Source organism: Pipistrellus kuhlii, unplaced genomic scaffold, assembly GCF_014108245.1.
Source record: "Pipistrellus kuhlii isolate mPipKuh1 unplaced genomic scaffold, mPipKuh1.p scaffold_m20_p_7, whole genome shotgun sequence".
Taxonomy (NCBI): Eukaryota; Metazoa; Chordata; class Mammalia; order Chiroptera; family Vespertilionidae; genus Pipistrellus; species Pipistrellus kuhlii.
This window is the reverse complement of record NW_023425573.1, coordinates 47,960,751-47,970,825: the sequence shown is the minus strand read 5'-3', so window position 1 is coordinate 47,970,825 and position 10,075 is coordinate 47,960,751.

Here is a 10,075-nt window from a genome sequence, read left to right as displayed (position 1 = left end):
TGGCATTTCCCTGATCACAAATTTTTTGCCACTTACCTTTTTTTTTACTGCAAAAAAAGGTTAAGTGGCAAACTCATGAGGACTATAATTGTGAACATAGTTTTCAGTGTTCATTGGTGATTTGTATTTCCCTTTTCAATTCTTGTACAGGTCATTTGCATGTTTTCTCTTAGATCTATTCTCTGCCTTTCTTTGCTTTGAATCCCAAGGGAATACTCTACATTTCCCAGGCTCCCTCACCTGCTGCCTTATGGTTATGCTCAGTCTTTGGAAATTCCTGGCAGGAGATGGAAATTTGGGAAGGGGAGAACCCAAGGTGTTTCTCTCTTTTCTGCTTCGGGAATGGCTGTATCTCTTTTGTGGTTCCAGCTCCTACCTGGACATTCCCCTTTGTGGTCAGTTCCCTCCTGCCACCTTTCCTTTTCCCACAGGGTAGATCTGGCTGCTATTCAGATAATACCATCTCTTCTCTGTTCCTCCAGCCTCCTGGGCAGTAGTAGCTTCTTGTAGTTGTTGCATTCTGGGTAGCCTCATTAGCACTTTTTTAAAGCCCCTACAGCATCTCTGTAACTAATTATTTCCCTACATTAAACTTCTAATGAACTATTTAACATGGGTTTTGTTCTCTTTACTAGACCTTGATGATTCTGATTTAACACACCAAAAATAAAACAAAACCATACCTGAGACAGCAATCAAAATTCAGTAAGGTCTGAACACAAAAAACTGTAAATTGAGTTCTAGTATTCAACTGCGTGGGAAGTTGTAATATAAGAAGAGCCAGTCTGGGATGCGTTTAAACTGCAGTTTTGATGATATCCACAGATGGTCCCAGGTGAGGTAAGAAGTACCTAGGAGGCCAAGGCAGGGGCTTGGTCTAGAATAAATTTTAAACAACTCCCATGATAATTAAGATCTGCATTTATTCCTGGTCCTAACTAAACTCATGAGGACTATAAATGGACATAGACATCCCTCTCCCTCCTAAAGGCAAATATAAGGTTGTAATTTATCTACTTAACAAAAAAATTAAACAAATCATCTTGTTAAACTGAATATCCTCTACAGACTTTAAACTATAGCACTCTCAGATGAGGAAATGTTTTGCTAGGATGCTACAGGACATTGACACAAGAGACTGGACAAGGAGCCTAAATGATTAACTTATTCACTTACTCAGCTTATTCTCCCGTACAGATGCTGAGGAACTGTGGAATTCAGAGCTCAGATAAATGAACTCTGTATTTGGAGTCCATGATATACTTTCTCACCGTATAGACAAGGAAACTGTGGCTCAGAGGGTTCAGTGACCATTGTGGATACAAGAAGCATTAGAAAGGTTAGATGCAAACCCTTGAGATTCATGGGCAGAAAAACACCAAGGGCACCTGGTTCTGACAGAGAGCAGAGGTGAAATTTGGGCATGAGATGATGATGCAAGGGTGGATCACAGGTTAAGAGGATGCTGGTGTTGGTAAGATTGTATTGGTAGGAATATGTTGCAAAGATCAGTAATGTATTTTCAATAAGAGTGTAATTTCTCAAGATGGTGGAAGTTGTCGGAAACATTTTTGTAAAAGATACATATTTGGCTCAGCCTGAGTATAGTCCTGTGCACCAAAAGATTGCAGGTTTGATAACCGGTGGGGCACATACCCAGAACATCCAGGTTGCACATTCAATCTCCGATTGGGGAGTGTAGGGAAGGCAACCGATTGATGTTTCTCTGTCATCTCTCTTTCTTTTCTCTCTCTCTCTCTCTCTCTCTCTCTCTCTCTCTCTCTCTCTCTCTCTCTCTCTCTCTCTCTCTCTCTCCATGTCCTTGGTTGAGAACAAAAAAAAAAGAAATAAAGGGTGCATATTTAGAGATTAGAGAAATAATATTAGTGATACAGAAATAATAATAATGATTTTCTGGATTAGAGAAATGTCATAAAGGGGTAAGTTTGACTTTGGCAGAGACACATGTTCGCCATGTTTTAGCAAAGAGGCAGGAACTGGGGCAATGTGTTTGCTTTTGACTCATGTAGTTGGAGGCTCTTTTGTCAGATTAATTGAATCCATTGCCAAAATCTGTTCCAAGAAAACAACAGTTTGAATGATACTACTAAATAACCAAAGCCCAAGAGTCCTTGCTCCTCAGGGAAACTGATCCTTGGTGTTTTTCTGCCCATGTTCTAAATAATTTTAGAACAATTATTTTTCTTACTTTAGCAGAAGATTGAGAAGGTTACCTGTTTTGGAAATTAGAATGTGATGTGAGCCTATATCAAAACTGACTTGTAACCCATGGGCAAAGTTCAGGATCACCCAAGCTGTTAGTTAAGGATAAAGTTAAGAATGCTGGCTTACTGATTTTCAGAAACATTTATGAAGTGCAATAATTCTACAAGGAAATTTTACTACTGAGAGGTATGCCACTGTGACACACTGTATTTACCAATTTCACTATTTATTTGCTTTTTGTGAACTCACTAGTAGTACCTCCATGGTCCAAACCCTTTTCTCTATTAATCCAATCCCAGCTCCAGCTCCTCCGGGGCTTCCTCCAGGGAGAGAAAGGTGCAGCTTTCTCTGCTGATCACCTGGAGGCCACCTGATGTGAGTTCTCCATGTCTCTGTTTTTCTCTCTGTAAACTTATTTTTCTCACAGTCTTGGAGGAGAAGCAGGCCCATTTTTTCTTAACATAACTGCTCTCATCTCTATTCCTTCACAAATTCTGCACACCAAACCCCTATCAGTTGTATATATTACAAATATCTTTTCCAAATTTGAGGTTGTATATTTTTTCTTTAAGGTATCTTATAGACTTGTATTTAGTCAAATGTATAAATCTTTTTCTTGATGAATACTTCTCACTCTTGTTTAATGTGTGCATTTCCTTGCACACATTAAAATTTTCTCCTTGACACATCTAGATCTTTAATTTACCTGGGGTGTATTTGAGTAAATAGGAATTACTTTTTTCTATAAATAATTAATGATCCCAACACATCCTTTTCTCATTGATTCATAGAATCACCTATATATCTCCATAAATGCATGGGACAATATCTGTGCTCCGAATATAGATTCATGGGGAAATTTTCTGATCTTCACACCAATTGTAGCACATTCTACATTCATCGTGTGGCTTTTTTTGTGTGTGTGTGCAGAGTAATTTTTGTATTGTGACATCTGTGTGTGAGGTAAGGTAAGTAGTTATTGAGTTTAAAGGATTTTTTAGTGTGTTATTATTCTTACAGTAAAGTAATTTAAGCTGTAAATCACCTACCAGGTCACTGCATGCAATTTACAGAGTGAATGACAGATACCTAATAATTCAAAAATTAAAAACAGAATGCCACCATAAATAAAAATGTATCCTTGCTACCTTGTAAATAGCTATAATCTTTTTGCCCCAATGGGTGGTCAAACTTCCCCTCAATGGCTTAAAAGAGGGAGTGGTTAATTTCTCTTGGGCAGGGAAGAGAAGATTCTTCAGAGTAGAGGCCTTCCTTTTTTCCCCTTTATCCTCTAAAAATCATGGAAAAAATATCCTAGGATGTGAATTAACAACAACAACAACAACAACAAGGTTCTGTGTACAGCAGTCAGGAACTTGTACTTTATCCTCTGAGCACTGCAGATCATTGAAAGGGTTTGACCAAAAACAACAACAAAGATATATTTAGATTTATATTTTAAAAAGATGACAAGATTACTCTGGCAGCTATGGATACATTTAAAGTTGTTATACTGGAAGAGCTATTAGAAAAATCCAGACTAGAGATACGACAGTGGTAACTAGGAGAGTAACAATGGGATTAGAGAATAGGTAAGAAATAAAGGAGATTACATAGGGATATAGACTATAATAAACTGCAATAGAAAGTTACAGATATAATTGTTATTTATACTATAATTAGGCCTTCCTAATTATTTTAAAGAAACGTCACATTTTAATAACTCTCAATCCATGTACAATCAAGATTCTTTGCATTTCTTTTTTTTTTATTATCACACTTTCCCCCCCATTTTTTTAAAGACAGGAAGAGAGAGAGAGGAAGAAACATCCATGTGAGAGTACAACATTAATTGACTGCCTCCTGCACAACCCCTACTGTGAGCCCTCGATCCTGGCATGCGCCCTGACCAGGAATTGAACCAGTAACCTTTCAGTGCTCAGGATGATGCCCAACCACACTGGCCAGGGTTGCATTTCTTTTTGAATTGTATGCTGTGGTCTTGGGTTTTGTACTTTTCAACCAAACTTGTCTCCATCTCATTATAGATATTGGAGTAGAATAATAGAATCAGCAATAAAGCTGCAATGGTCATTGTAGTGTAACTTGTATTTGCCACAGTCCTTGGCTCTGAAAGGTGTCAGAATGAAGAGTTTAGGAATATAACCAAGATAAAATGGAAATCTGGAAGTATAAGGAAAAAAACGGACTTGTAATGGTAATATATAAAGATTATATTGATAGATGTTAGTGAATTGTTCAGTTTAGAATATCAGCACTATACGCAAAGCTGTCAATGTCATTTCATATTTAAACTATTAAGTGCACATTTAAGCTGTGCAAATCACTTACATTCATTTCATGGCTAATCAATCCAGTCTGAAATTGTTTGCCAAATAGTAATGGGATTTTCTCTAACAGCCAGATACTTAAGTCACTAGACACCAAATTAAGGGCTAAAAAAATTTAATTCAGCATCCCAGGTAATTATCTGCTTAAGACAATATTGTGTTGAGTCCTGGCATATACTCTCTAACAGCAGATGTCTTTGTTTTGGACAATTTTGATGATCTCAGTAACTCTAGCATAATAAACTAATGATGCAAAAATTGTTTTTCATTTTAATTTCACATTGTAAATGAAGCTGATGGCCTGTAATGTGGCATATTATCTGGTGCAGCCAGGGCCTAAATTAGAACAGCAACAGTGGAGAAGGAGAGCAAGTGACATATGCTGGAGCTATTTGGAAGGTATGATATCTGGAAATGGAAAGCAAGAATTGAAATAATAAATTCCAGGTTTCTGAAGTGGGCTAACCTATACTACTAAAAGGGTAATATGCTAATTAGAACAGGTCAACTGGCCATTTTCTGGATGTCCAACTTCCTTCTGGACAGAGCTATGGTGGTGGGGGCCAAGGCAGAGTTCATTAGGGGCAATCAGGCTGGCAGGGGAGGGAAGTTGGGAGTGAGATTAGGCAGGCAGGCAGAGAGCTTAGGGGTGATCAGGCAAGCAGGCAGAGAGTTTAGGAGTGATCAGGCAGGCAGGCAGAAAGTTTAGGGATGATCAGGCAGGCAGGCAGAGGGGTTAGGGGTAATCAGGCAGGCAGGCAGAGGCAGTTAGGAGCCAGCAGTTCCAGATTGCGGTGGAAATGTCCCACCAATTGGACATTCTCCAAGGGGTCCTTGATTGGAAAGGGTGCAGACTGGACTGAGGGAACGTCCCCTCAGGTCCACTAGTGATGGTATTATTTGCTGTGATAAGGGAGAGAGGAGGAGGGGGAAGACTTAAGAAGAAGACAAAATCTGTTATGGATTTGAAGAATTTGAAGTATCTATGGTATGTGGAGAGATTCATTAATCCATTAAGCCAGAATTTTAGGAGAGATTTGAGAGCATCATGTACAGGGAATAGATAAAGTTATAGGAGTATTCTAAACAATGAAGAATTCTAGGGAATACTAATGTGGGGGGGGGGGGGAGAAAAGAAGAGAGAGGAGGCATAAAGAAGTCAAGAAGAAAAGGTAGAGGAGAAAAGCCAGGAGAGACTATTACTTACTTAGAGAGAGACTAGAGGCCCAATGCATGAAATTAATGCAAGAGTAGGCCTGCCTTACCCCAACTGCCAGCACAGGTTTCTTCTGGCACCTGGGACTGGGGCTTCCCTCCGGCACCCAGGACCCTGGCTTCCCTCCAGCTGCCAGCAGGCACTCAGGACCCAGGCTTTCCTCGCAGCCCCAGCTTCGTCCAGAAGGACGTCTGGTCTAATTAGCACATTATGCTTTTATTATTATAGATGGTTTAAATCAGTGGTCCCAAACCTCTTAAATTGTGTATCCAAGCAATAATTTTTAAATAACCCCCATATATGTATACTTATTTATGAATTATGTACATATAATATTTTAATCCATATAGTAACTATAAGAAACGTAATTTATTAAAGTTTTAGACATAGAGTAAATATATTTTACTTAGCATAAGGTGAATATTTCTCCCGTTTTAACGTCTATCCATCAGAGAGCTGAAATGATGTCATTATCCATACATATATGAACTGTGTTTCTTCATTGGTAGTGTTTCTTTCTTAGTGATACCTTAAATAATGGTGCATTTTATCATCAAAAGAGGTTGCAATGTTCTTTTCCCACCCAAGTGAATCATCTTGTGTGGACCATTTTGGAGACTGGGTGTAAGTCAAGAAGGGTCAACAGTGTAGAACACCTTAAATAAATTAAATAAAATTTTATCTTAAAAAATTAAAAAAGCTTTAATAACTCAGTCATTGGAGGGGGCAGTGTCAACAGGGGAAGAGGGGCAGCCAGATTGTGGAGGTTCACGGACTAAGAACAAGATTACCTTCACAGCACACTCACTGCGCGCCAGACACTGCTGTGAAGCACTTTTATTCAACCCTAAGAAGAAGTTATGATTATCCCTCATCTCAGATAATCAGTGCCTTGCAGAATCTGAGTGACTTTCACGAGATCACACAACTAAGTAAGTGGTCTGGTCCTAGCAACATGTGAACCCATGTTGACCATTTCAAGAGGAGAGCTCCTACAAAATATGCAGGAAAGCCTCTCAGTATGAAGTTAGTCAGTGGAGAGTGTAGACAACTGCTTACTCCTCCAGGCAGCCTGCCTGTGCACAGGAGCAGACAGGAAGGGAAATGGCCAAGTTAAAGAAGGGCTGTTTTTTTTTCTCTTTTCTTTTCTTTTTCTTTTAAAGAAGGGTAAGAATTGAAGGTTTTTATATGATGAAGAAAATGAGACAGGAAAAAAGGGAACTTGAGAGCTAACAACTGCTTGGAAAATCCCAGAAGTCTAGAGCATAGGAGGGAAGTTCAGCCTTGAGCAGGAGGAGGTTGCCAGCTCCACGGAGTGAAGGATGGTGGTAAGATCTGGAAACAGACAGAGACAAGAATGGGAGGTTTTATAGGGGCAGGAGGGAGAAGACATGGGGATTTCAAAGTTAATGTTATAACTTTTCTGTGAAGAGTAGGAGACAAGGCCATTGCTTAGGGTGTGTGTGGAGTGAGGAGGAAATGAGTAGTCATCAGACTTGATAGGGCCGTTATTAAGGTTTAACCAGTGCTGTGGGGAATGAAAGCTGTAGTTCACTTGGTACCTGCCAATTCCATGACACTAATATGCATGGGGTAGGATATTTTTTTCCCGATGAATTCTGCCAGCTTGGACAGAATTGCCAACCAGACAGTTGGATTGCCTCAATGAGCTGGGATTTTTACACTCTATAGAGAAGCATTGGTTGGAAGACAAGGTGGCAAGGGAATCAAAGATAATAAGAAAGGTGGAGGGAGCTGATAAACTGGAGAAAACTGGGGTATCAAAGTGCTGGAAGTCTCAGTAAGGTCATTGGTCTGGCAGACGTAGGGGGAGAAGGAGGAAGAGGAAGCTGAAGGAGAGAAGAGAGTTGGACCCAGGCGTTCAAGCCTTCAGAATGGGGACAGGTATCTCCGATCCTCACAATGACCATCCTAAATGCTTTCCTTTGTGGCAGAACTGGAAATTTGAAAATGACATTTCTCTGATGCCCTTGCCAGTGTAGTTTCAGTTTAGAACGCTCCCACTGCTGCTGTGGGCAAGTGCATGAACATCGGCAGATGGCGGACATCTGGACAGACATGCCAAGATCTCCAGGCATTCTCTTGCGAGTGTCGCCTACAGGAGTTGCAGAGGGCTGAAATCCTCAGCAGCGGTTTTTACCTTCCATTGAATTCCAACAGTGGCTTCGCTGACCTTTGCTCTTTGGGACTTCCCAGAGACTGCGTAATCCTCTAATTTTCTGTATTAAATCCATTTACTCGACGTGCTTAGAGAGCTTTCTGTTTGCCTGGCATAACCTTGGCTAATACACCCACCCCCAATTATTCATTTTTTCTGGATTATGAGCTTTTCCATGATCACCTCAGTATTGGTCAGGAGCATATCTGTTTGTCAGTATTCTTAGTTGCAAGCAACATAAATGAAATATAGCTAAGTTAAAAAGAAAAGAAATTTGTTGAAAGGATTTCAGCCTAGCTTATGGAATTGCTGGGAGGGCTGGCAAACCAGACTCTGAGAGGGCAGTCGATGGGAGACAGATAAAATCATGGGACGGACCCAGTGCAGTGACTGACCTTGCTGACCTCCGAGGCAGTATAATGAATCTAAGTTTTGCCCCTCTAATCTATAAACAAAGGTGGCAGGCAAAATGAGGGCCCACCTCTCAGCTTTTAGAGCTCTGCCTCATAAGGGGGAGAGACCTCAAACAAGAAATTCTGATGCTGGAAAGCCTCATCATTGATAATGTGATCCTCTAACATTGTGTGTGTGAGCATGTACTATATAGTGTATACCTTTTGTTTTATCTAGCAAACTTTCCAAATGCTCCTTGTCCCCTCTATGTGTACTTCTCCTTTAAGATCCAGCTTCGTCCTTGACACCTTCCCAGCTTAAAGATGTCTGCTTCCTGCCCTGAATTCCCTTATCATTTGTATCTTGTGTGACCTTATTCTAACTTGTTTTTATGAATATTTGCAGTTAAAAATATTCAAGGTATAGCATACTTAAGGCTGATCACTCACCCTTAAAAGTCATTTGAAGTGGCTACCTCATCAGCTCCTTGAAGGCATGGATTGCCTTATAAATATTTGTGCTTCCCACAGTTTCCAGCATAGTACTTGTTTATGGTAGACATCACAAATATTAGTTACATTGAATTAAAGTTCCCCATCAGTATTTGCTTGACCCCATTTCCATTCTCTCTCCCAGCCACCTCCCTCTACCACCATGGGCTTGTCTTGGATCCCAACCCCTCCCACATCCTCTAGGATCTTATTTCACTTCTTTTCTTCTGAATTTTCAGTCATCCTCTTTCTAGATTCCTGCCTAGTGACCTGAAATGTGCTCAAATGTCACCTGTTCTAAAACACCCATTTTTGCCTATCATTCTATTTCCACATTTTTAAAAACAGAATAGTTTACACAGCCTCCATGTCTCCTCACTCTGCCTCTCTCTTCTTTTTCTTGAAGTTTGTTTTATTTCCTCCGAAAAGGTACCCGTGAACGCTGTGGCCTGACCCGGAAACTTTTTGCCCGCATCCTCTTTGGCCATCAGTGACCACGTGACCAATGATTAACATCCCTCCTTCCCCTTCTTTCCCCTCTTACCTCTCTCCCTCCCTTCTGATGAAATTGCATCCTGATTCCTCTGCTGCTTTTCCTTCCTCCTTGCTTTAGTAAACTTCTGTCGGTTTTGGGCTGCTTCACATCTGGATCCCTGTCTGTTAGGGGAGATTACAGAGGGGTAAAGGGAGGGAGGTAGGAAGACAAACAGAACCCTCCAGTGGGTGAAGGGTGTACCTCTCCTCTTCCTCCCTCTCCTCCCCTCTGGATGCCAGCCTGTTGACTCCCTGCGCCCTGTCAACCAGAGACTCCTGTCCAGGATGGTTAGGAATCTTAGTGCAGGTGGAAGTTGCACTAAGTCTCTTACCCCAAGCAAGGGCGAGGTGTCAGCTCGCTGAGCATGCCCTGCAGACAGCACTGCAGTGGCAGCATCCTTACCAAACTTCTGTGGCCTGTGTGAGCTTGTCCTGGCTCACAGCTGCCAGCGCATTTGGTTCCTTCTTGTTTTCTGAGCCTGGTTTTCCTCTCCTCGCTCACTGTGAGAGAGCCCCCACGTCCTTTTCTGTTTAGGTAAGCCAGAGTTGGGTTCTGTGGTTTGCTCCCAAGATCCCTGGCTATTACACTTTCTTTTCTTCCACCTTCTATCCCCTAAGTGAAGTTATTACTCAAGGCTCTTTCTTCACTTCCACACTTTTTCCACTTGCATCATGTTTTCCATGG